Source organism: Rattus norvegicus, chromosome 7, assembly GCF_036323735.1.
Source record: "Rattus norvegicus strain BN/NHsdMcwi chromosome 7, GRCr8, whole genome shotgun sequence".
NCBI lineage: Eukaryota > Metazoa > Chordata > Mammalia > Rodentia > Muridae > Rattus > Rattus norvegicus.
In genome coordinates, this window is record NC_086025.1 from 103241065 (window position 1) to 103267058 (window position 25994).

The 25994-nt window shown below is 37.8% G+C and overlaps 1 long non-coding RNA gene across 1 annotated transcript in view; it reads left to right on the plus strand.

Moving 5' to 3' along the window:
• Positions 1–2940: 2940 nt before the first annotated feature.
• Positions 2941–25994, plus strand: part of LOC134479605 (uncharacterized) — a 28340-nt gene continuing 5286 nt past the window's right edge. Inside the window, exons 1-2 of the long non-coding RNA XR_010053148.1 lie at positions 2941–3115; positions 3950–4017. This is a non-coding gene — a long non-coding RNA (uncharacterized LOC134479605). The remainder of the gene's footprint in view (positions 3116–3949; positions 4018–25994) is intronic.

Genomic DNA, 25994 nt, shown 5'->3' on the forward strand with positions numbered 1-25994 from the left:
TAACGAACACCCAGTGAAGGAACAAATTGCTTACACTGGTTCTCTCAACTGGTTGGGTTTGAAGACAGTGAATATCCAACTTGTTTAGAGTAAGTCTTTGGATTCTAAACGGGTTAAATTCTTGTTTATGGTTGCCTGGAATGACATATACACATTAATGCTGGGACTTTAAATACAAAGTAAAAGATTTAATGATTAAAAGAGACAGGTTGGATCCTTTACATTCTACTGGAAAACTGAGAGAAGTTTCAGGATATCACTGCACTGGCTGGTTTTGTGTGACAACTTAACACAAATTAGAGTCATAAGAGAGGAAGGAGCCCCAGCTGTGAAAATGTTTTCATGAGATCATCTTAAAGGCATTCTCTCAATTATTGATCATTGGGAGAGTTCCCAGCACAGGGTAGGTGGTGGCATCACTGGTCATGCATTCTATAATAAAGCAGGCTAAGCAAGCCAATAATCAGCATCCCTCCACGGCTTCTGCATCAGCTCCTGCCTTCAGGATCCTTCCCTGTTTGAGTTCCTGTTCTGACTTCCTTCAATCATGAAGAAAAATAGTGAAGTGTTAGTCAAAGAAACCTTTTCTCCTCAACTTGCTCTTTGGTCATGGTGCTAAATCACAGCAATAGAATTCCTCACTATGACAATCACTTACTCACTCTTGTCTCAAGTCAGAGGACCTGAAAGGTTTTTAATTTTTTATGACTATGATAATGAGATCTCATCACTTTTCTGTAGTAATACTGGTGTCAATGATCAACTAAAGCCAAAGTTGAGATCTCAAAGGTGGCTAAATTACAATGCTAATAGAAATTCAAATCTTGCGTTATTTCTAACATTGATGTTGGGACAATGATCAAGAACAGGCTTCATCCCTTTCCTATTACATATTTATCTCCAGGAAGAGATAAGGACTAAGAAAACTGAAGCGGCAATAACTGTATTTTGAACAACTACTCATTCTCAAATCATACTTCTTTAAATTTATGTCATCCTGAAAAGCTAGTCATGTTCAATATGGAGGATTCCCACCATTATAATACGTGGAAGGCCATGCTTTATTGCTCTTTGACATGTGCCAATGACTTCTTTGAATTCTCTTACATTTTATAGTCTTTTACTCCACAGAGACCTGAAAATAACAGAAACTAGGTGTATGCTTCTGAATGAATTCTACAAAAGCCTTATATCACACTGTGTATTTCCTTAAAAAGCAAAAGTAGCATAACTTAATTTTTCCTTAATTGACACACATTCAGCAATGGCAATCAAAGGTATTGTGTAGTGAATTTTATTTTCTAAGGAATTACGCAGGGTTTCTGGGCTACTGAAGAAAAACTGCACCAGGATTGTCGTAAAGGTCCTTGAGCAATTGTACAGCATCTGTCTTCAGGTTCCTAATTAAAGAGAGTGAGCGTCAGTGGGGCCATTGGAGGATGACAGTTCAAAGGGTCAGGAGATGTATTAGTATAGTTGCATCACAGTTTGACAAATTCAAAGACAGCAGAAATGAGATTTTTAGATTAAGTGATAATAAAATGTAGAGTATATGTTTGGCTGGATAAACATCTTGGAAAGGCATAGTATTGTTCCTTACATTGGTGTGGCTTTGTTCTGAGTAAAATCTCTCTTTTTTAGTAATTTAATTAATTTATTTGTTTTTATTTACTCACTGTACATTCACTGACCCCTCCTGGTCACCCCTCCCAAAACACTTCTCCATACCTCCTCCCCTTCCCCTATGAGTGGGTGGAGGCTCCCAGGTTCTCCTGCTCCCCCCTACACTTCAAGTATCTGCAGGGCTAGGCACTTCCTCTCTCACTGAGGCCAGATGAGTCAGTTCAGGTACTAGAACATATCCCACAGAAAGGTAACAACTTTTAGGAAAGCCCCTGCTCCAGGTGTTCAGGACCCACATGAAGGTCAAGCTGAGTAAAATCTCTTATTCTCTCATGGGTTATGCACTTTTTTGTCTGTGAATAAGTTAAAATACTTCAAGTCCACAGAACAACATCTTGTTACCTCATACAATCTGTATTCTCTGCTCTAGGACATCTTTATAAATCCCTGTATATAATTAATCACACTTTTATTGGCAAGGGTATTTCTACATTTTCATTGAGATGTAATTTATGAAAAATCTCTATATATGTACATTTTGATGAGTTTGTACATATGTTAGTATGTATATACCAAAATGAGGAACATGTGTATATGTTTATACATATATGTATGTATATATCTATATGATATCACTATATAAATGTGTGTATATGTACTTTTATGTGTATATCTACATATATGATATAACACCAAATTAAAGAACATATGTATGTGTATGAGTTGATTTATACGTACATATATACATATATTCACATATACATATTTATACACATATGATGTTTTTATGTATATATGTGGGTGGGTGTATATGATAAAAACATTGACACAGGAACTGTACTTTTTACATGATTTAAGCATATAACATTACAATGCCTTCCTGATGCATATAGGTGCTTTGTCCTTTAGAAGACCCATAGCACATATTCACTCTAGAAAGCTTAAACTTTATGCTCATTGAACAGAAATTCCCCCTTTCTTTCTATTTCCTAGTTTCTGACAACTACTATTTTTACTCTCTGTTGCTATGAGTAATCATGAAGTGTTTAGTTCTCTAAGTTTTGGCAGCTAAGAATTACTCTCCAGATAGTAGATGGCAAAGTGTACTTTTGAGATCTGATGTGTTCAGACAGAAAGATTTATTTTTTGCAATCATCATGGTCGAGAAGCCATGGTGGATCTGCTCAGTTCATGGCACCTGAAATGTGGGATAGACACTGCACATATTAATGAAGTGAGAAGCTGAAAATGAGGAAGAACCCAAGCAGGACAAAGTATTCAAAAGCCTACCTCTAGTGATCTATATTCTCCTTTTAGGTATACAGTCTCAAAATAACTCCAACAGTCAGTGAATAAACTTTTAAAACAAAAGCCTGTTGAGTAATATTTCAGAAGCAAACCATAGCACAATGGAAACGGAACCATCATCTCACCTTATGGAGAGTGTCTGAGCCAACAAGCCCCAGTCACTTCAATGGTCTAATGATCTCAGGTAAGTCCATTTCTTCCTATGAGTAAACACAGGATCAGACAGAAATATCAGTGCCAAATGAAACACATCCTAAATTAACTGAAAAAATAGACACAAGATAATAATGTCAAGCAAAAGAAGCCTAAAATTTAGAAAATAATGTTATTAAACCCATAGAAATCTAAGAAAATGTGATAAACAAACATACAAAAACCCAGCCCAGATAAATATAAGAATGAGAAATATCAAGGATAAAAATGAACATTTAGAGATTATAATTTTCAATTGTAATGAAAATCTCCATTGAATCTTTAGAGAATAATATGAGAATATTGCACAGTAAGCAAAGGGGCTAGAATAAAAGAGCTGGAACCAAAGAGAATGATAACAGTAAACATGCAGACGAGATAGGAAGAGAAATAGTCAAGAGGTCTAAATCCAAACAAACAAGGTGTATAAAATACAGTTTTCTGTACATGAAAGATGCTATGATCATGAATTCCCAAAAACCATGTCTCTCTGTATCATACCAAGACTTCAGCACAGATGGGAGAAGGTGTCACAAGGTTTTATTCCTAGCTGAAGAGCTACAGACCGTGAATGGATTCTGAGGGAGGGTTAGTTAGTTTTGCTGAGAGGCAATCTCCAGGCTATCTTGTCCTTGTGCAAGAGTCTATACCCCTGTGCATATGGCCAACACTAATTGGACTGTAATTAAATTGTCTGGAACTATTGCTAAATCCAAGTGTCCTAACTTCTGGGTAACTCAGTTATTTTATCGCTATGTATTATTTTGTTATGCTTATTGTAGACTGGGGCATACAGAGTGTTTACTGTTCTTATTGTTTTCCATAGTATTTCTATTATTGAGGTTACAACATTTGAACCGACATATAATGGGAGGAGGACCCATGAGCTTCCAGGTAGGTGATCTCAACTCTAAAATTGGCTTTTGAGGTGTCTAAAGATTAGGGTATGCAAGGACCTTAATATCCTCATCTACCCCAATGTTAAGGAGTTTCTATTACCAAATTTACAATGTCATGACTGCGTATTTATTAGTCAGCAGCACAGGATGATATTGATATGAGTATTTGGTGATAGGTAGATGGACCAAGTAGTTACCATGTCTCCTCATTCGGTAGCGGATATGGAGACAGAACTAGAAGATGAAGCACGATGTAGATTTCCCATACCTGTATAGACTCAAAAGAGAAGTCTTGTATTCAGGCTGTAGTGTTACTTGTTTAGGGTGCTGTGGAGAACTGCTGTGACCCTAGTCACCTTCTTTCCGAGCATTTTCTCAGTATTGCACAATGATTAAACTGCAGAGAGGGAAGAGCGTGAAAGAGGAATTTGTAACTTCTTTGGCCTCAAATAGTCTTTTACTTCAGGAAAAACTGCACCAAGGCTAATGATATTTTACATCAGATGTTTCTCTTATGATCTGGGGGCCTTTCCAAGCTGTAATGAACAATTGTGAGCAACAAAGGAAGCAATTATGGTTCCCACCCTGTCGGATACATTTAAGGAGTGATTTATTGCTGTCGGAAGTCTGCTTAGCTCTGTCTTCTATCCACAAGCAGGTGCCATAAGCATTTCTTAGCCATTCGTCCTCCTGCCAGGTTTTATGTCAGAGCATCATTCATTTTTGGTTCATGTCTGGCACCTGTCCTAAAAGGATTAGGTTGGCCAACTGCAACAAGAACAACGGTTCTAAAAATAACATCATAAACAGATTCAATACCATGAAAGAAAAATTGTGCTTAAGTTGAATACTTCCTTTGTGCAGTTCTCTATGCTTAGTATATTACAAACACCAACTAGTATATTTCTCACACCATCCATAGGATAAATAATATGAATCCCATAGGATGTATACATACTCTAAGCTACAAAGCAACATTTTAACTGATTCATATTTACATAGCTTAAATTTAACCACAAATTAACCATTAACTGTTTTTTAACATGACCATATACTTTTGATCATTTGCTGGAATACTCACTAGAATTGTGTAAAGATTAAACCCTGTTTATTTCTCAGTATTTTTGGCTGTTTTGTCTAACCTCACTGTATATAATGGGGATTAGGAAAGTTTTAATAAATGTAAGATACAGGGCATTGTGACTAGAGAGGCATCTGAATTGTTAAAAGAAGGTACTAGTACTTTTTGGAGAGGATACATGCTTTCATCCCTGCATCCATGGTGGGTGGCTCATAACCATCAGTAATTCCAACTTCTGATATCTGACATCTTTTTCTGCCTCTCATGTGCACCTGTATTGACATACATGTACCAAAAGGCATACATTAATGTATAATTTAAAAATAATAAAAATATATCTTTAAAAGAGATACAGGAATACATATACAGCCACCCAATTAGACAAGATGGATGAAGCAAAGAAGTGCAGACCGACAGGAGCCGGATGTAGATCGCTCCTGAGAGACACAGCCAGAATACAGCAAATACAGAGGCGAATGCCAGCAGCAAACCACTGAACTGAGAATAGGTCCCCTATTGAAGGAATCAGAGAAAGAACTGGAAGAGCTTGAAGGGGCTCGAGACCCCAAAAGTACAACAATGCCAAGCAACCAGAGCTTCCAGGGACTAAGCCACTACCTAAAGACTATACATGGACTGACCCTGGACTCTGACCCCATAGGTAGCAATGAATATCCTAGTAAGAGCACCAGTGGAAGGGGAAGCCCTGGGTCCTGCTAAGACTGAACCCCCAGTGAACTAGTCTATGGGGGGAGGGCGGCAATGGGGGGAGGGTTGGGAGGGGAACACCCATAAGGAAGGGGAGGGGGGAGGGGGATGTTTGCCCGGAAACCGGGAAAGGGAATAACACTCGAAATGTATATAAGAAATACTCAAGTTAATAAAAAAAAAATAAATGAGATGGGAAAAAAACCACCAAAAAAAAAAAAAAGAGAGATACAGGAGGCACAAGAATACTCTTGAGTCTCTGTCTTATGTTTCCCCTCTTCCCTCCTTCTTGTCTTATATTAGTGTGAATAGAGCACTCAATTCACACAAGGCATAAATGTCTATATCTTTATCTATGTCTATATATCTATATCTATATGTCTATCCATCTCTATCTCTATTTATCTATCTATCATATATATATATATGTATATATAGTGTATATAGTGACCAGTGACTACTTGCTCTCCTGAGAAGTCTGTTTCAGGACTTGCAGTAGGGCAGAGAAGTTTTTGTTTGCTATAAACTTGAGCGAATTAGCTTCTTTTTCTTCCTGGAAAGAAAGGACTGCATGCGCCAAAAAGAATACCATTTAAAAAATAGCAGTAGAATATTATGATGTTTGTTCAATCAGCCCTGTTACATAGCACTTTGCTGAACAGGGTGATCTATATTTCCTGAAAACAAATCTGTTGCATACCTTGGATAATATTAGAGGCAGAATTAACATTCAGTATATTAACACATTCTCAAGGAGAAAGCAAATGGAGAAAAAAGTCATTTAAATTAAATTATTCACCTATATTGATGCTCTAAACTTAATCTCAATTATACAATGAGCACATAAGCAGAGTGCTGGGAGTTCATCAAAATTTCAGTAATAAAACATGTGCTTCATGTTGAAACAGTTATTGGTTAGTAGATGAAATTGAGTAAGTAATCTCAAGTAATCTCAAGTAACATCATTAATAGATTTATACAACTACATATATAATAACTACTGTACTGTACTTACTGTGCTGTGCTCTTCAGGAAGTGCTGGCTGTGGGGGTAGCCTACTCTTTCTGAAAAGAAGTCAACTGATCTATGATGTTATGGCTTGTTTCCTGGCCTCAAAAAACCTTCACACTGTAATGTAGTAGATTGCAGTTTCCATCACAGGAGAGCATACTGTGATATAATAAGGGGAAGGCCAATAGCATGAGGGAAACTGCGTGCCTCAGAAATCCAAGGTGTTTCAGCAAAGGGGATGGGGTTGAAGGTAATAATGAGGTCATCCAGCAGGAAGAGACATGAGCTCACTTCCCGTTAGTACAAACCAAGAGGAAGTGACCCAAAGATAACTACTTGTTATGTTGTATTCCTTGCCTCACCTCCATTCCAACAGCAGGAAAATAAACATGTTACTCTTATTGAGTGGTATTCAGGATTAATAAAGAATCTCTTCCATTTCCCCATAAAACCTTCATTTGCCTTATTGGTGGCCTTGATACCTGAAGTACTGTTCACAGAGATGCTGCTTCCTTATAACTTATGCAATAATGTAATCCCCAACCCAGGTATTTATATTTATGGACTATTCTCCTTGCAAACCCATTTTTCAAAAATTTTGCCTTAGGTAGCTGATTTCTTCCATTATTGTGAATTATGTTTATACTATTAAGTTTTAAGTTTAAAGGACAACCTGGGATTCTCTAATACCTGTATGAATACCACACATCATTCTCCCTAAGCCCTACCCCTAAATTTCTAGGTCATGTAACTTTCAATGATATTCATTTAAGTAAAGATTCTCTGAGCTGACTGATGCACAGAATTGTGTTTTGTGAGCTGTCTTCCCACTGTGATCCAGTCTGGCTGTCATTTTCTTTTATATTGCTAATTATGTTATCAAACTATCCACTGAATAATAGAACTTGGCTCCTCTTGAGTTGTTGGACAGAGATAAGGTTTGACATTAGTCTGTTTTCATTTCCCTCTCTAATGTCCTAATTTTTGACTTTTGAAGATCAAATATAGTGCTGCCTGTAAAAGCATGAGATGATCACTAATGAACAAAGTGATTTGCCACATTGCATGCACTGATCATATAAAAAGACTTCAATAGCATCCCTGGTCCCCATCAGGAAATGCAGACTCTATTATTTAAGTCTGATAGTATATCCTGTAACTATGTGTTTCATTTACCAGGCAACCTATTTAGAGTTAAAATCCCTTGAACTTGAACTCTTTCCTCAATTCAACCTGATCACATTTAGACACTTTTTAAGGTGGGTCCCTGGGAGCCACACATCTCACTTGGTGATCCAGAAGAGCAACAGTCACTTACATTTATTTCAGAAGGAAGAAACATTTGTCACTAAAGGATACTATATCAGCCATGACAAAGTTTAGCTTCACATCTGCTTCTTTCATTCAGAACTAAGACTGTGCTGGGTCATAAAAGCAAAGGTTCAAAATAATTTACCTTAAATCCTTAGCACTGGGTCGGCTTTACCGCTCCTTTATGGGTAAAGACAGTTGTGCCATATATCTCAGACACCAGGAACAGCACTCCTCCATCAAACACACAGATAGCCTTGACAGAGTTCATGAATATTTATGAGTGTGATTAATAAAGATTATAAGGAGCCTCCTGCCAAGTGGGATTACGTGTTGCTTCTTAATGGGGTATAGGTCAGTTTAAATTGTCCTATTAACTAGTATTTCCAGAAGCCTTTGTGTTTCTCATAGGAATCCAGATGCATTGGGACTGTATTAGCATTATTGTTGCGATGGATGCTACCTGTTCATTGGCAAATACTTTAGAGACCCACGTTATTCCACGTTATTGCCTCATGAACTGCTGCTGCAGTGCTTTTATTGATAGAACTGTTAAGAATCAAAGAGTGTGAATAAATTCCTCATACTCAAACTAATAGGCATAGCTGCTAAGATTTAAAATCTTGACTGTGATTTCAAAGCTCCTCGCTCCACCATACTTACTAATTCATATTTCTGAGACTTTTGATTTTTAGAGGGTTTTTTCCCCCTAGGGTGGCACATTTTCCTAAGACAAGGCCCAGTTTTTTCAAACGAAAATGTTCCCCATAGGCTATGTGTCTGGATGCTTGGTCCTCAGTTGGTGGCACTGTGGAGGAGGAATTTTCAGAGCCTTTAGGAGGTTGAACCTTGTACCATTTCCTGCTTGCTCTTTCCTTCCTATGTGCAGATAAAAGGTAAACAGTCACCTTTGGCTCCTGTTGCCATGTTCTTATCATCAAGGACTGTATTCTGTTAGCACTAACAACTGAAATATACTCTTCCTTAAGCTACTTATAGCCATGATATGTTCTCTTTCCATTGGAAAAATAATACACACGGGGGAATTGTATGTCTCTTTTTTGATCAACAAAATGAGATAGATTCTTATACAAAGTCCTTATGGAACAATATACACAAGCATGTCAAGATTACAACTCAAAATCTGATAATAAAATCTTGCTTAACCGATTCAGTATCTGTACAAACTATGGAATCTGAGAGGATGCCCTGCTGTGTTTTAAATTCTTGTCTTGTCTACCATTCTGGACACCGATTTATTCAACAATCACGCAACACATGCCAGGTATCATTTGAGATACTGATGGCAGAGCAGACAAAATTCAGGTCTTCATGAAATTACTAGTCTATTGTGAAGATGAGGATAATAATTAAAATGATTACATACCTGAATGACTCCATCATCAGATATTAAATGTGAAACATTAAACTAGAACAGAGCATGGGCATGATTAAAGGCTTTCCATCTTCAATTATTATTCTTAGCAAACATCAGTTATAAAGAGGAAGAAGAATCCTGGAGGAGATAGTAAAGGGATAAGTTTTCCATGGTGTGGCATTGAAAGAAAGCCACTAGACTGAAGAGAATGAGAAGAAAAGTGCCTGAGACAGAAGAATGAAGACTGTAGCACAGAACTATAGAATGTGAAGAAAATGCTTCTAGTCTAAAATAGAAGGCATTAGGATATGTTGAATAAAAATGGGCTTCATGTGTTAAAAATGTTCAAAAATGGGATCATAATTAGCAAAGAAGAATAAGGTACCTCATCCAGGCCTACCTCTAGCTTTTATCTCCCAGTAGATAAGGCATAGAGGGAACTGTCTGGAAGTCTGTGTCTTGAGAAACTTTTGAGATTAGGCAAAGCCAAAGCAGTAGAAGAGGATCAAGCTTAGGACATCACTTAGTCTAGCTCACAGTGTTCACAGCTGAATAACTAATGAGTATTCTCCCCCTAAAGCCCTTTTCTGTATGATGGCATATGACCAGCCAGCCAGAAACTTCTTGGTCAATAGTGGCTTGATTTCCTCATGTTCTGTGAGAAGCAAAGTGATTTTATCAATTTCTAGTGGACAACCAAGAACAATAATAGCAAATGCATATATTACTATGGAATTGCTTTTGGAATCTCTGAGGTACTCCCAATTAACAAGTTGATGGGAGGTATCCTATACCTGATACTGGAAATTTAGTGTGTAACGTGATTTCTGGGAGGGATATTATTTCCTGCTTATAGTAACTCAAATTAAATTCTCTCTCTCTCTCTCTCTCTCTCTCTCTCTCTCTCTCTCTCTCTCTCTCTGTGTGTGTGTGTGTGTGTGTGTGTAGACCATGAAATGATAATTTTCCATTAGGATTTTTTCAAATACTTTTAGTGTCAATTATCCCTATTCTTACCCTCTCAAGGTATACCCTCCCAGTCTCTTCCCCACTTAAACATATCACCCCTTAATTCTTGTTCTTAAGAAATTATTATTTTCCTTAATACTATTCAGCTATCAAAAATGATGACTTTATGAAATTCATAGGCAAATGGATGGAACTGGAAAATATCCTGAGTGAGGTAATCCAATCACAGAAAAACACACATGGTATGCACTCATCGATAAGTGGATATTAGCCCAAATGCCAGAATTACCCAAGATGCACAGAACACATGAAAATCAAGAAGGAAGACCAAAATGCGGATGCTTCACTCCTTCTTCTTCTTCTTCTTCTTCTTCTTCTTCTTCTTCTTCTTCTTCTTCTTCTTCTTCTTCTTCTTCTTCTTCTTCTTCTTCTTCTTCTTCTTCTTTTTGTTGCTGAAGTGTGTTTTTTGTATGCAGCAAAATGATGGATCTTGTTTACCTATACATTCTTTTTTTCATCTTTATTAACTTAAATATTTCTTATTTACATTTTGATTGTTATTCCCCTTCCCTGTTTCCGGCCAACATCCCCCTAACCCCTCCCCCTCCCCTTCTATATGGGTGTTCCCTTCCCATCCTCCCCCCATTACTACCCTCCCCCCAACAATCCCGTTAGCTGGGAGTTCAGTCTTGGCAGGACCAAGGGCTTCCCCTTCCACTGATGCTCTTACTAGGCTATTCATTGCCACCTATGAGGTTGGAGCCCAGGGTCAGTCCATGTATAGTCTTTGGGTAGTGGCTTAGTCCTGGAACTCTGGTTGGTTGGCATTGCTGTTCATATGGGGTCTCAAATCCCTTCAAGCTCTTTCAGTCCTTTCTAAGATTCCTTCAACGGGGGTGCCGTTCTCAGGTCAGTGGTTTGCTGCTGGCATTTCCCTGTGTATTTGCCATATTCTTGCTGTGTCTTTCAGGAGAGATCTACATGCAGTTCTATCGGCCTGCACTTTGCTTCATCCATCTTATCTAATTGGGTGGCTGTATATGTATGGGTCACATGTGTGGCAGGCTCTGAAAGGGCGTTCCTTCTGCCTCTGTTCTAAACTTTGCATCCTTCTTAAACAGGGGAACAAGAATACCCTTAGCAGGGGATAGGGAGGCAAAGTTTAGAACAGAGGCTGAAGGAATCCAAGAAAGGACTGAAAGAGCTGAAGGGGCTTGAGACCCCATATGAACAACAATGCCAACGAACCAGAGCTTCCAGGGACTAAGCCACTATCCAAAGACTATACATAGTCTGACCCTGGGCTCCATATTCATAGGTAGCAATAAATAGCCTAGTAAGAGCACCAGTGGAAGGGAAGCCCATGGTCCTGCCAAGACTGGACCCCCAGTGAGCGCGATTGTTGGGGGAGGTTGGTAATGGGGAGAGGATGGAGAGGGGAACCCACATATAGAAAGGGAGGGGAGGGGTTAGGGGGATGTTGGCCTGGAAACCTGGACAGGGAATAACATTTGAAATGTAAATAAGAAATACCCAATTTAATGAAGATGGGAAAAAAGAAATTATTATTTTCCTTAAGGTAGTCCCATGGGAACAATAGTGGCATGACTTCTATGAGGTCAAACAACTTCTTTTCTGATTGGGTTTAAGGCCTGCTTCACAGAAGGAACTACCCGCCTGGTACCGTAAAGATGAGTAAGAAAAACCCATGATGGAGCAGTTCATAAGTATGAAGGATGAAGTTGATACTATTAGATTATATTAAATGGAAACAGTATCAAACTTTCCTCTGAAGATGTATATCTTTGTCCACATATTTCTGTAGCTATCAGTTCTCATCAGAATGATGTTTTTGTGTAATTGAGGAACGTTTTTTTTGTTTTGTTTTTTGTTTTCTGTTTTTTTTTCAGAAGTCCACACCCATGTTCAGGGGTGTGCCTTTATTTCTTCCTGAACACCTTTTTTTTTTTTCAATATTTTACTCTTACCTTTTTTTCCCTCCATTTTTATTAACTTGGGTATTTCTTTTTTTTCATCTGTATTAACTTGGGTTATTTCTTATTTACATTTCTTTTTTTATTATTAACTTGACTATTTCTTATGTACATTTCAAGTGTTATTCCCTTTCCAGGTTTCCGGGCAAACATCCCCCTAATCCCTCCCCCTCCCCTTCCTTATGGGTGTTCCCCTCCCCATCCTTCCCCCATTGCTGCCCTCCCCTCAACAATCTAGTTCACTGGGGGTTCAGTCTTAGCTGGACCCAGGGCTTCCTCTTCCACTGGTGCTCTTACTAGGATATTCATTGCTACCTATGAGGTCAGAGTCCAGGGTCAGTCCATGTATAGTCTTTAGGTAGTGGCTTAGTCCCTGGAAGCTCTGGTTGCTTGGCATTGTTGTACATATGGGGTCTCAAGCCCCTTCAAGCTCTTCCAGTTCTTTCTCTGATTCCTTCAACGGGGGTCCTATTCTCAGTTCAGTGGTTTGCTGCTGGCATTCGCCTCTGTATTTGCTGTATTCTAGCTGTGTCTCTCAGGAGCGATCTACATCCGGCTCCTGTCGGCCTGCACTTCTTTGCTTAATCCATCTTGTCTAATTAGATGGCTGTATATGTATGGGCCACATGTGGGGCAGGCTCTGAATGGGTGTTCCTTCTGTGTCTGTTTTAATCTTTGCCTCTCTATTCCCTGCCACGGGTATTCTTATTCCCCTTTTAAAGAAGGAGTGAAGCATTCACATTTGATCATCCATCTTGAGTTTCATTTGTTTTAGGCATCTAGGGTAATTCAAGCATTTGGGCTAATAGCCACTTATCAGTGAGTGCATACCATGTGTGTTTTTCTGTGATTGGGTTACCTCACTTAGGATGATATTTTCCAGTTCCAACCACACGAATTTAATAAAGTCATTGTTTTTGATAGTTGAGTAATATTCCATTGTGTAGATGTACCACATTTTCTGTATCCATTCCTCTGTTGAAGGGCATCTGGGTTCTTTCCAGCTTCTGGCTATTATAAATAAGGCTGCGATGAACATAGTGGAGCACGTGTCTTTTTTATATGTTGGGGCATCTTGTGGGTATATGCCCAAGAGAGGTATAGCTGGATCCTCAGGCAGTTCAATGTCCAATTTTCTGAGGAACCTCCAGACTGATTTCCAGAATGGTTGTACCAGTCTGCAATCCCACCAACAATGGAGGAGTGTTATTGAGGAACGTTTTATAGAGAAAGTCACAGATGGTCCAAGTTCAGAGAATGAATGACCATGTTCATGCTCAGTCAAAAATGGAACACCTATATCACACTCTTCTCTCTAGCCTCAGAGGATATCAAGAAAGTGGGGGAGGGTAGCAAGAGTATAAGAACCTGAGGTTGTTGAGAACTAAAGGAAAATAAAGCAATATCTATGGGACATGATATGGTTAGTATACTCATGAAATCACAACAGCTGTGGTTACCTGTTTAAGATAAAGCCCATGAACATTCCAGCAGGGAGAGTGATGTGGATGATTGATAGGTGCTTTCCATAGCTAAGAAAATCATGACAGTTGGTTGCTGTTAGAAAAGAAGTCAATCTTCTATAAGGGTGTGGCCTCTGGTAACTGGAGCATACTGCGGTGCATAGTTCCAGTCCACCAAAGTTGGGGATGGTTTAGAAATAGGAGGAGTAGATCTTAGATGACTTAAGGGAGCTAGGGGGTGGAAAACAAATGGTATTTATTGTATACACATATTAAACTATCAAAGAACAACATTTTATTTATTTATAGGGAAATTACTCAGAATCTGTACCCCAAGTCCTTGTACATAGGAACTCACCTTGTTGTCCACATAACTTCTCCGAGTTGGATGTGAATGATAAAGGACTGCGCAATGAAAAACAATCACTAGTAATGATGGAAACAATTATTTGCCACATTCATTTAGTGAAAGCTCAGGTGTATCTGTGTGAGCTAGAATGTCTTAAATGACCTACAGCAAAGACAATGCTACATCCATGAATTACTAATATGAAGCAAATAGGATAATAAAGACCAACACAGGTCATGAGGTACCAAATGCATCAAGTCTCTCAGTGTGTTACCAGAGCCAAGACGGCTATATTGACCCTTCTTAGATATGACCTGATAATTGTATAGATTTCTGGAGCTACTGGACCTATGGCGTGTGTGTTAGCTAACATTCTTTAGAGAAACAGGACCTACAGGTCATATGTGGAAATAAAGAGAGAATTTATTCAAGGAAGAAGAAGCTCATTTGTTCAATTTAGCCATTGGTTCTTTGAAAGTTGGAATCACATAAAGATCTGTACATCTACAATCTAAATGTAAAGGATAGAAGTCATAGAGAGCCCACAGTGTAAGTACCAACAAGAATATGAAGAACTTACATGAGGTGGCGAAAGTTCTGGGATTAGGAAAGATCCATGTTCTGTTCAATAATCGAAAGCACATCTACCCCTCATGCAGTTTTATTGTAGTTTAGCACTTAGTGGGTTGACAGATGTTCATCTGCATTTGGGATGTTAATGTTTACCAGATCTACTCATCACAATGTGCATCTCCTCTGTAGACTCAGCAATCATCAACAATCTGAAATACCCCTTGTCCCAGTTGAATGAACATAATTAATTAGTCCTTACACTAACTTCCCCATGCTATTTGAGTCTTGATTCTATTATGTTCCAGGGAAATCACTATCTTTGGTATTTTTAAATAGGATATAATAGTGCACTTCATGTAAATCCCATGAGCTACATTCCTGTTTCTCACTGAATGTAATTACTATTATCGATGTGAGCGATTCATCCCAGAAATGTGTTCATTACATGAACAGTAATTACATGAGGACTCCTCCACCCCGTTTTTTGTAAATCTTGGCTAAAACCCTTAAAGCCTAAAGAATGTTACTTTAAATTCTTGTCTTAATACAGCATTATAAATGATTTGACCATGAATATTCACATTTTTATTGTTTCATCCCTGAAAAGCTTAGCTTTCCAATATGTTTAGAAAAAAATTTACTTTCCAGATGGGCTGATCCCTAAGGATCAGACATAAGCTATCTTGTTCTATTAAGGAAGAGACAAAGATGCTTTCTGAGGATCTGTGGCATGTAACAAGGTTCATCCACGTTTCTGCATTTATATTGAACTGCAATATGAAGCATTCCTCAGGCTGTTTCTGAAAAGGGCAACATACAGAAGGCCATACACTTTCTTAATCATGTTATAGTAGCTTCAGGTGAGCTCCAGAGTTTAGATGGTAAAATGGAATTCTGGACATGAATTGCTCAGGATTCTGTTGCTTCCTGGCATGTGAGTCAATCAAATTTCCCATCTGTAGAGTCAGAATGAAAGTACTTACTCAGATAGTTCTGAGGACTAAATTATAATAAATTAGGAATATATGAAGTGGAGTTCTGAAATAGATGGAATTTTGTTCCAAGATGTTATTCTTAAATTAGTTGTGAAAATGCAGACTATTCAGAAGTATTAGAACAAATAGTGAAACATCTAAAATTCCAGATTGGATCAGCAATTCTTATTTCAGACTGGTATAAAATTAGAAGAGGGGCGGAGAGATGCATCAGCACTTAAGAGCATGTACTACTCTTGAAGAGGACCCACGTTCACATCTCAACTACTTTGTTGGTGTCTCACAACATGCTGTAAATCCAGTTTCATGGAAACTTCTGGCCTCAGTGGAGGCCTGCACTCTTTTACACAAACATACACACACACACACACACACACACACACACACACACACACGCACACACACATTTAAAGACATACATTTTTTAAAATATAAAACATTAGAGATTTAAATATTCAAATAAAATCATTAATTATTAGAATTATCTTTTTATTCATTCAACCAATGTTTAATAAATGCATAACATACGTCAGGTAATTGTATGTACTAGAAGTAAAATTGTAATCAGACAAAACAGCTATATTTCTTTCAAATGTTGTGTAGTAGCAAAGTCAGATGATAATTAATAAAGACATATACACTTAATAAAATACAAATAAGTAAGAAAGATAAAGGATTTTAAATGAAGCAGAAAAATACAATATTGAGTGTTTCAGGGTCAAGATCACTCTTGTTTATTTATTTTATGCTTGTGTGTGTGTGTTTGTGTGTGTGTGTGTTTGTGTGTGTGTGTGTTTGTGTGTGTGTGTATATGTGTGTGCATTTAACCTTAGCTATTCTGATGGTTATAAGATAGAATCTCAGAGTCATTTTGATTTCCATTTCTCTGATGACTAAGGATGTTGAACATTTCTATAAGTGCTTCTTGGCCATTAGAGATTCCTCTGTTGAGAATTCTCTGTCTAGATCTGTAACTCATTTTTAAAATTGAGTTATTTGGTTTGTTGATATCTAGTTTCTTGAGTTCTTCATATATTTTGGATATGAGCCCTTTGTCAGATGCAGAGTTGGTGAAAAATTTTTTGCCATTCTGTAGGCTGCTATTTTGTCTTTTTGGTGGTGTCCTTTGCCTTACAGAAGCTTTACAGTTTTGTGAGGTCTCACTTATTAATTGTTGATCTTAGTTCCTGAGCCATTGGTATTCTGTCAGGAAGTTGTCTCCCATGCCAGTGTGTTCATGGTTATTATCCACTTTCTCTTCTATCAGATTTAGTGTAGCCGACTTAATGTATTTATGTTAAGGCCTTTGATCCACTGGGAGTAGAATTTTGTGCTGGGAGGTAGATATGGGTCTATTTGCATTCTTCTACATGCAGACATCCAGTTAGAACAACTCTATTTATTAAAGATGTTCTTTTCCCACTGTATAGTTTGGACTTCTTGGTCAAAAATTGAGCCGAGTGGATGCACTTCTTGTTCTGTAATTTGCTTCTGTTGATCTACCTGTCTGTTTTCATGAAACGACCATGCTGTTTTTATTACTATTGCTGTATTATTGTATTGCTGAAATAGGGCTCGGAATACCTCCAGAAGATCTTTAATTTTTCAGGATTGTTTTAGCTGTCCTGGGTTTTTTGTTTTTTCCATGTGAACATGAGTATTATTCTTTCGATATTTGTAAAGAATTGTGTTGGAATTTTTTTGGGAATTGCGTTAAATCCATAGGGTTCTTTTTTTTTTTTTTGTGGAATGACCATTTTTACAATGTTATTCCTTCTGATCCATGAGCATGGGAGATCATTTCATTTTCTTGTATCTTTTTCAATCTTTTTCTTCAAAGATTTGAATTTCTTTTCATACCGATCTTTTTTATTTTCTTGATTAGAATTACACCAGGATATTTTATATGCATTCTGGCTATTGTGAAGAGTTTGTTTTTCTAATTTCTTTCTCGACCTGTTTATCATTTATATATATAGGATAAATACTGAATTTTTTATTTTGTTTCCAGCTCCTTTGTTTAGGGTGTTTTTTAGCTGTTCAAGTTTCCTAGTAGAAGTTTTAGTGTCACTTATGTGTATTATCATATCATCTACAAAGAGAGATACTTTGAGTTCTTCCTTTTCAATTTGTATCCCAGTTGATCTCCTTTAGTTGCCTTCTTGCTCTAGGTAAAACTTCAAGCACTTTTTTAATAGATATGGAGAAAGTGTACAGCCTTGTGTTGTCCCTGAGTTTGGTGACTATTGACTTGCTGCACATTGCTGCTATTGTATTTAGGTATGTTTTATGTATCTCTGATCTCTCCAAGACTTTTACCAATAAGTAGTGTTTGATTTTTTTCAAAGTGTTTTTTAGTATCTAATGAGATGATCATTTTTTCTTTTACTTTGTTCATATGGTAGATTGTGTTGATGAATTTTTATATATTGAACTATCCCTGTCTCTCTGGGATGAAGCCTACTTGATCATGGTAGATGTTGTTTTTCAAATGTCCTTGGATTTGGTTTGAGAGTATTTTATTGAATATTTTTTGGCATCGAAGTCAATAGAGAGATTGGTCTGAAATTCTCTTTCTTGGTTAAGTCTCAGTGTGGTTTAGCTATCAGTGTGACTGTGCCCTCATAAAACAAGTTTTGCAGTGTTCCTTCTGCTTTTAGCTTATGTAATAATTTGGGGAGTATTCGTAATAGCTCTTCCTTGAAAGTCTGTTAGGATTCAGCACTAAAACCTTCTGACCCTGGACTTTTTCTGCTTTTTTGGTGCGGAGACTCTTAATGATTGCATGTACTTCCTTAGGTGTTATAGGTCTATTTAGAGTCTTTACCTGGTCTTAATTTAGCTTTGGTAAGTGATATCTATCAAGACAATCATCCATTTTATTTAGATTTTCCAAATTTTGTCATGTACATGATTTTGAAGTAAGACCTAATGAATCTTTGGATTTCCCCAGTGTCTGTTGTTATGTCCCCTTTTCATTTCTGATTTTGTTAATTTGGATTTTCTCTCTCTGGCTTTTAGTTAGTTTGGCTAAGGGTTTGTCTATCTTGCTGGCTTTTCTCAAAGTTCCAAAATCTCTATTTCACTAATTCTTTGTATGTTCTCTTGATTTCTGATTTATTGATCTCAGCCCTGAGTTTGATTATTTCCTGCCATCTACTCCTCTTTGGTATGTTTGATTGTTTTTGCTCTAGAGCTTTTAGGTGTGCTGTCAAGTCAATAGCATGAGATTTCACTAATTATTTTATGACTCAAAGAGACCTAACAGACAACTACAGAACATTTCATCCAGACACCAAAGAGTATACCTTCTTCTCAGTACCATGTGGAATCTTCTCCAAAATTGACCATATACTCTATTCAGTCACAAAGCAAGTCTCGACACATACTGGAAACCAGAAATAACACAACCTCATACTAGATTATCAGACAACCATGTATTAAAGTTGGACTTCAAAAACAACAGAAACAACAAAGTGCTTACAAACTTATGGAAACTGAACAGTTTTGTTCTTATGACCACTGTGTCAGGGAAGAGATAAAGAAAGAAATTAGTGACTTTCTAGAATTCAAAGAAAATGAGTCCATACCATACCCAAACTTATAGGACACAGGAAAGCAGGGATAAGAGGAAAGTTCATAGCACTAAGTGCCTTTGTAACAGCACATTTCTCTATATAAAGCACAGTTGGAGAAGCATTGCATTCTGCCTTCTTTCACTGATTTTTTAACAAACTTAATAGATCACTAATTAAACTATATGATTAACTTTAAAGTTCAGCATTCAATTCATATCTGCTATTATAATTATTAATATTAAAATTGATATTAATATTAGATATATCGAGTTCCAGTCTAGCTAGCTGCTTGAAGTGCAGTAAGCCTTCCTCATTATAGAAAACAATCCCATTGCATGAAATTTTAATTTTGAGCACACTTCCTCCTTTAATATCATAGTGACTAAAAACAAACGAACATTTAAAAAGCACTGTGGCTGGAGCTGTGACTCCCCATAAGCAACCATAGTAGCAGTGAGAACAATTTTTTTCTATCTGTTTCTGGAATGAAGAACTGGTTCTGCAAAGAGTTTAACTATTTTCCTCATAGCCACAGTAGAGTAGGGACTAGGGTATGTTTGCCTCCTCTTAGTGACTCCAAGGGCCTTCATGTTCCTTTGACTTCAGAGATATGTCCCATCTTCTACAATGCTAACTAAGCTATGAGCCCACGATAAATACCCTGGTGTAAGATTGTTTCTGTCTTTGTCCTGCTCCAAATAGAAGGCTGAGAGTCAGCCAGCAAGAATTAGAACTGTCATAGCTCTGTGTCACACTACTGCTCATGCCAATTTATTGGTCTTGTCAACCAAGATAGCAGTTTTCATACTTAACAGGGATAGTGTAGAGATTTAGTTTGCCTTCATGAATTAAATGCCACCTGTTGATCTATGTCTTAACTCTGGGCATCATCCTGAATTGGCCAAATGTTTATCAGATCCCTTAGGTCATCCTTCAAATTTTGTTTATGAAACTAAAGTAAATTTTCTTGAAATTTTAACCATGACAACTAGCATCCATGGTAGCATTTTCAAGACTTGGATAGACTAGATGAAATATTAATTTTCAGAGGTAATGGGGAAAATATAATAAAGGAATGAGAAATATAGCTGACCTTGGGGAAATGATGTCAGGGCTAAAAAGAGGTGGAGTGTTTATATATATTTTGTTTGAAGGAGCACATAGAACATGATGAAGGATGTAAGCAGAAGTCAGGGGCAGAAAATTTGGAAAGAGATTAGAAATAAAACAACAAGAGAACCTGATCATTCCATCAGCTTTCTTGATTTTGAACATAGGTTGTATATTGAATGTGATGATATATTATGATTAGCACTGAAGCCTACATCCAAATGTGTTTTTCCTCTAGGTTTGACAATTTCCAATTCACTATTATTAGCTTAAATGTTGATGTCTTATAATGAAGTTTACATAGGTAATAAAAACAAAGGAAGGAAAATCCAAAGGAGTATTCCAGGATATTTGATATCATTGTGAACCCCATATTTGTGTTGTTTACTGGAAAATCCTGTTTCTAATTGTGTTATAACTCAGTCCTTATCACACACCTTTAATCCATCTGGCTGGAATACAGGCACTCCCTTAAATCCCAAACAATTAAGGTAATGTCAGTTTGTAGAAGGAAGTACCCATGGTTGAGAGTGATGTGTAATTAAGAGGCAAAGTAAGAAATCAGAATATGCCCAACTCTCAAAAGAACAATGAGGAAAGAAAGCTGACTTAAGAGAAAACAGAAAAGAAAGGAGAGTGGCAGTTTTACTGGGAAAGTTTTACAGAGATAGGTTGAAGACCAAACAAGTTAGACATAGGTGAAGACAGAATGAATGAGAGACTGAAAAGGAGGCAGATGATTAGAACATATTTTCATAGTTAGTATGGGAAAAAGCAGATCAATTCAGTCACAGGATAAAACAACCAGTTTGAATCAGTCAGTGTGATAAGGAGTTTGAATCAGAACAGCTGAGTTGAATCAGCAAGCCAGAATTCAGAAAGAACTAGAAAGGGTGAACTTTTTTTAGCAGCATGTCTCAGAAGCCTAGATTAGATTGCTTGAAGGCTAGATACTTCCAAGACTAGGCCTAGATAAGCAGACAGAGGAAGTAAACCTCAGAGAGGACAATTACTTCAGGGGACTAAAAGTTACTTTTACAAAGGAGTCATATAAATCTATACATGAGAGTTGAAAGCTATAGAAAATATCACCAGAATGCATGGTAGAGTCCAATACTGAGTGCCACGCTTCCCAGTCCTCTGACTGCACTGTGAGTCAAGGCTTATATTACAATCGGGCTCAAAGCTGTAATGCCAAGGCCAGTTTTCCAACCCTGGAAAGCAGTCCAGTCTACAAGGACAGAACCCAGTAGATAGATATTCATATTCATAGGTGACTTCATATTATATGGCTCATGAATACAGTTGAGGTCAGTTGCCAAATTCATTGTTAGCAGCAAAAGCTTAAGGTGAGGAAATGATCCTACATTAATTTAAGCCTCCATTTCACTTGATTCTCTTCAGGTAGTATTCTAGGCTTTCCTATCTACACAGCCATACCATCAGCTAGCTGCGGCTTCTATCTTTGTTGTCTCCAGTTTCTTTTATGTGCTTCTCTTCCGCTATATGAACATATCCTCCTCATTTGGCCTCATATTGTACTTTTTATACCCAATAATGTTTTTATTCATCTGAGGTTCTGGAAACTGTTATGGTAAGCAGGACAATATCAGCAGTCCTATGGTCAGGGAGAGTGTCCAGTGTCTCTCCTAACTTGCGTGATTACTGATGTTTACATAGTCAAATGGGGTATTGATCTTTTAAAAATCTTCCCAGACTTACAGTATACCTAAAATATAGGTTTTCACTATTTTTCACCCCGTGCTCTTCTCTAAAGCTTCGTTATATTTATAAAGATCTTGAAACTTGTATCACAGAGCAAGCACATAAAAGTCTGAGTTACCACCAGCATCTTATCCTATATCTATCAGTCATAAAGGTTTTATCAGCTTCACTTTAAAAATGTTCACCAAATAAAACAATAGTATAAACTAAAAATAATAAATAATACTAATTAAAAATACATATTAACCTGACATATTTTCTGATTTCAGATTCTTTTACTTCATGATATTCACCTTACTCTGTCTGGAAAGCTGTACTGCCAGACATACACATACAACCCTCCATAATTCTATCCACATTCCTCTCCACCTTTATGCCTAACCAATCTCTTTATTGCTTACAGCATTACAGAGCCACACACCTTGTATCACTCCCTGGAAACAGCATGTGAGCTTTTGGTATTCTTCTTTTGCTTATAATTTTCAGTTATGGATTCAGATACATTAGGCACTGTTTCACTGCTAGGAAACCACTTGATGGTGAGTCCCCCAGGTTGGACTGAGCTCACCTCCAGTGTTTCCCTAAAATAGTGTTATTCTTTGGTTTTTTTTTCATAACTTATTAATGCTCTTTACTCCAAGACCAGGTCTTGTGCTGACAGTGAGGGAATTCACAGGGTTGATCCCTGTGTGTGGTATTTAGTACACATGACACATCCATGGAGGAGACACAAAGACTTAGGCAGGATCTGCAGGTTCAGACTCTCTAGAGCTTTGTTGGACAGAAGAGTAGGTGGTAAGGATTCAAACGCACAGAATTCCTATGGAGGCCCTGACACAGATGGATTCTGCAAGACTCCTCTCTCTTTATGTCATATGTCACAGCAGGTATGTCACCCTTATAGCCAGAACACAGGCAAGGGGGGTGGTCTTAGAGGGCTCAGCTAGTAGCTGGCTGAGCTGGCATTCAAGACTATTGCATCTGATGTCTTTGTTACAGCAAATCTGCTACAATTCTACAACTCAGTAGCCTCGACTTTGTCCTGTTTTCTTTGGCTTTCTTGACCTCCTGGCCTTTACCAAGGCTCTTGCTTCTGGTTATTTCTTTTTAATGTAACAAAGTTGTAATTCACATTGTTTTTCAGATGCAAGGTCTTTGGAGTCCCAAATCTCCAGAAACTTGGGTGGACTCTTGTGGCTTGTACTATACTTATGGTTTCTCTAATGGCTGATAGAACTCAGGAGGTGTATTGTGTTAGATGGAGAGGTAGACTCAGGTATTTAAGTGTGGACTAGAAATGTCCTCCTACTTCTATTACATGTCTGGACAAGACCTGTTTTCTTTTTTTTTTTAAAGCAGTTCCCTCTTTCAGAATCAGACACAGGCAGAGCGAGCATTCCTGGAGCTTAAATGACACCTTAATTGTGATGGGCAATTTAGATCCACTTAGAAGTGACATCACCTCTGTGTTCCACCATGGCTGGGAGGAAAGTGCCATTTATCAAAATGGCTTCCAAACAGCTCTGTTTTGTGTAAGCACCCTGTCAGGTGCTCATCACAGTCCTGCCTGAGTGCACCTCGGAATGTTTTTGAGAGTGGCTGCCGGGGAAAGCATTTGCTTGGCTTTCATCTGAAGCCTTGAAACAATTTTTCTGGTGGTGAATGGAGGCCCTTACGTGCTGTGATCCTCTGGGGCTGAGACTTTTTAATCTCAGCCTCAAGAATGCTTTAGAAACCAACGATTAATTTCCTGATTGCTGTGGGGTAGCATTAGGATGCTTTTGCCTCCCATTTTAATTTTAGTTTAAAACCAGAGAGCTGCAAGCCTCCGTAAACAACGTCATCGATCAGCGGCTATCAGCAATTCTTGTGAGAGGGCAGAATAATTTGATGGATTCTGGACAATAGAAAAAATAGAGCAAGCAAGTTGAATAAATTAATGAATATTATTATCAATGGAAATGGAGTGTCCCTCTGCTGCATTTGCAGGCGCATGCTTGTTCTTACTTCCAGGTTATGGCAGCGAGTGGGCCGGCAGCAACGTGCACCGCTTTCTCATTTCTAGCCTGAAGTTAGCCTCCGTACCTTTCTGCATTGTAATTAGACTTTTTTGCTGGATTACAGGTGGAAGGGATTTCAAAGGGATTCTTGGTATTTTTAATTTTTGCCAATCACCAGAATACTACAGCTGCAAGCAGAGTTTGCCAACTTCTTCCCTTTTCTCTTTGAGGGTTCAGGACTCTGGATCTAAGAGAGGAGGAACGACTGACATCAAGGGAGAGTTACTTGTCGTGGAATCCAGGCTTATGTTCTGGCTTTCGACTCGGACTCAATACTCTTTCTCCTCTACTGTACCGTAGTATGTCGTCTCTGAATACTGCTACATGAGCTTCATAGGACTCCCCTTCTCCTTTATATGTTCTTCTTTTCAGATAGACTCCTGTGCTTTACATTTTTTTCAGTTAAAAATAAAGGTAGCATTTATTTTCAAATGTGATTGTGTTATTACCACATTCACAAAAAGAGCAAGAGATAAATGACCAGATTCCAGGGCATGGAATTCCAAGAACATCTTGCCTTGTGGGAACAATTAACTCTTACTTTAATTCCATCAAATGCTGTATCTTTCCCTAAGGAACACGAGACCCCTAAGGTAGTGTGAAATGTTTGTTATTTGTCAATTGTTCACTATTCAAAATATTTCCAGTCTTCACAATTCCCAGATTTCCTATAGGCTTGCGGCATGCTGGTTTTCTAGTATTCATTGTCTATTTTCTGCACTCTACTCTAAACATTTCCCTCCTATCTAGGTTCATGTTTGTATCTTACTCTTCACATAAGTCTTTAATACCCCTACCCACATTTACTAAAATTCTATCTATTCTGTGAGATGCATATTAGACAATGTTATTTAATAAAGCCATTCTTCAGACCTCTAGCTATGCTATGTGGTTTCTCTTGCTTGTTGGTCTCTGAATGACTTTGAAATCTACACAAAAAAGGTTGTGTGAGCTGAAAGATGAAAACAGGCTAAGTCAGTAGAGCATCGCCTGGAGGAGTGTTTCCTTTTCCAGAAAATACTTTGGAACATATATAAGAAATAGAATTATCCTTTAGCAGTCTCAAGATTTTAGGATTTGTCTTAACCAATATTAAACAATAACAAGTAAGAGATTATAGATATTTCTTTTATTTAAAACAAGAATCTTTAACTATGCTACCCAATCTACATTTGGTTCATCACCATTTTTTAAAATAAAGTTTTATTAAACTACAGCCACCCTCATTTATTTATACATGACTTCTGGATGTTTGTATAATACAGTGCAGAGTAGAGAAGCTGCAGCAGACACAGAATGGGCCCCACAAATCTGAAACAGTTTTGTATTTCTCCCTGTACAGAGAAGCCAAGAAAACCCCTGGTTCGGGGTGCTCTGTCTGTGCAAAAGGACACTAGAAGTAAAGATTGATACTATAAGTATTAGGACCAATTATGGTGATTTGAAAGAGAATGGCCTTCATAAACTTGTATGATTGAATATTTGGTACCCAGTTGGTGAAAAGTGGTACATTACTGACTTTGAGTTTTCAAAAGACTCATACAATTTTTAGTCTCTCTCTCTCTCTCTCTCTCTCTCTCTCTCTCTCTTTCTCTCTCTCTCTCTCAGATCAAGATGTGAGCTGCCAACTACAGGTCTAGTGCAATGCTTCCTTGCCTGTTGCCATG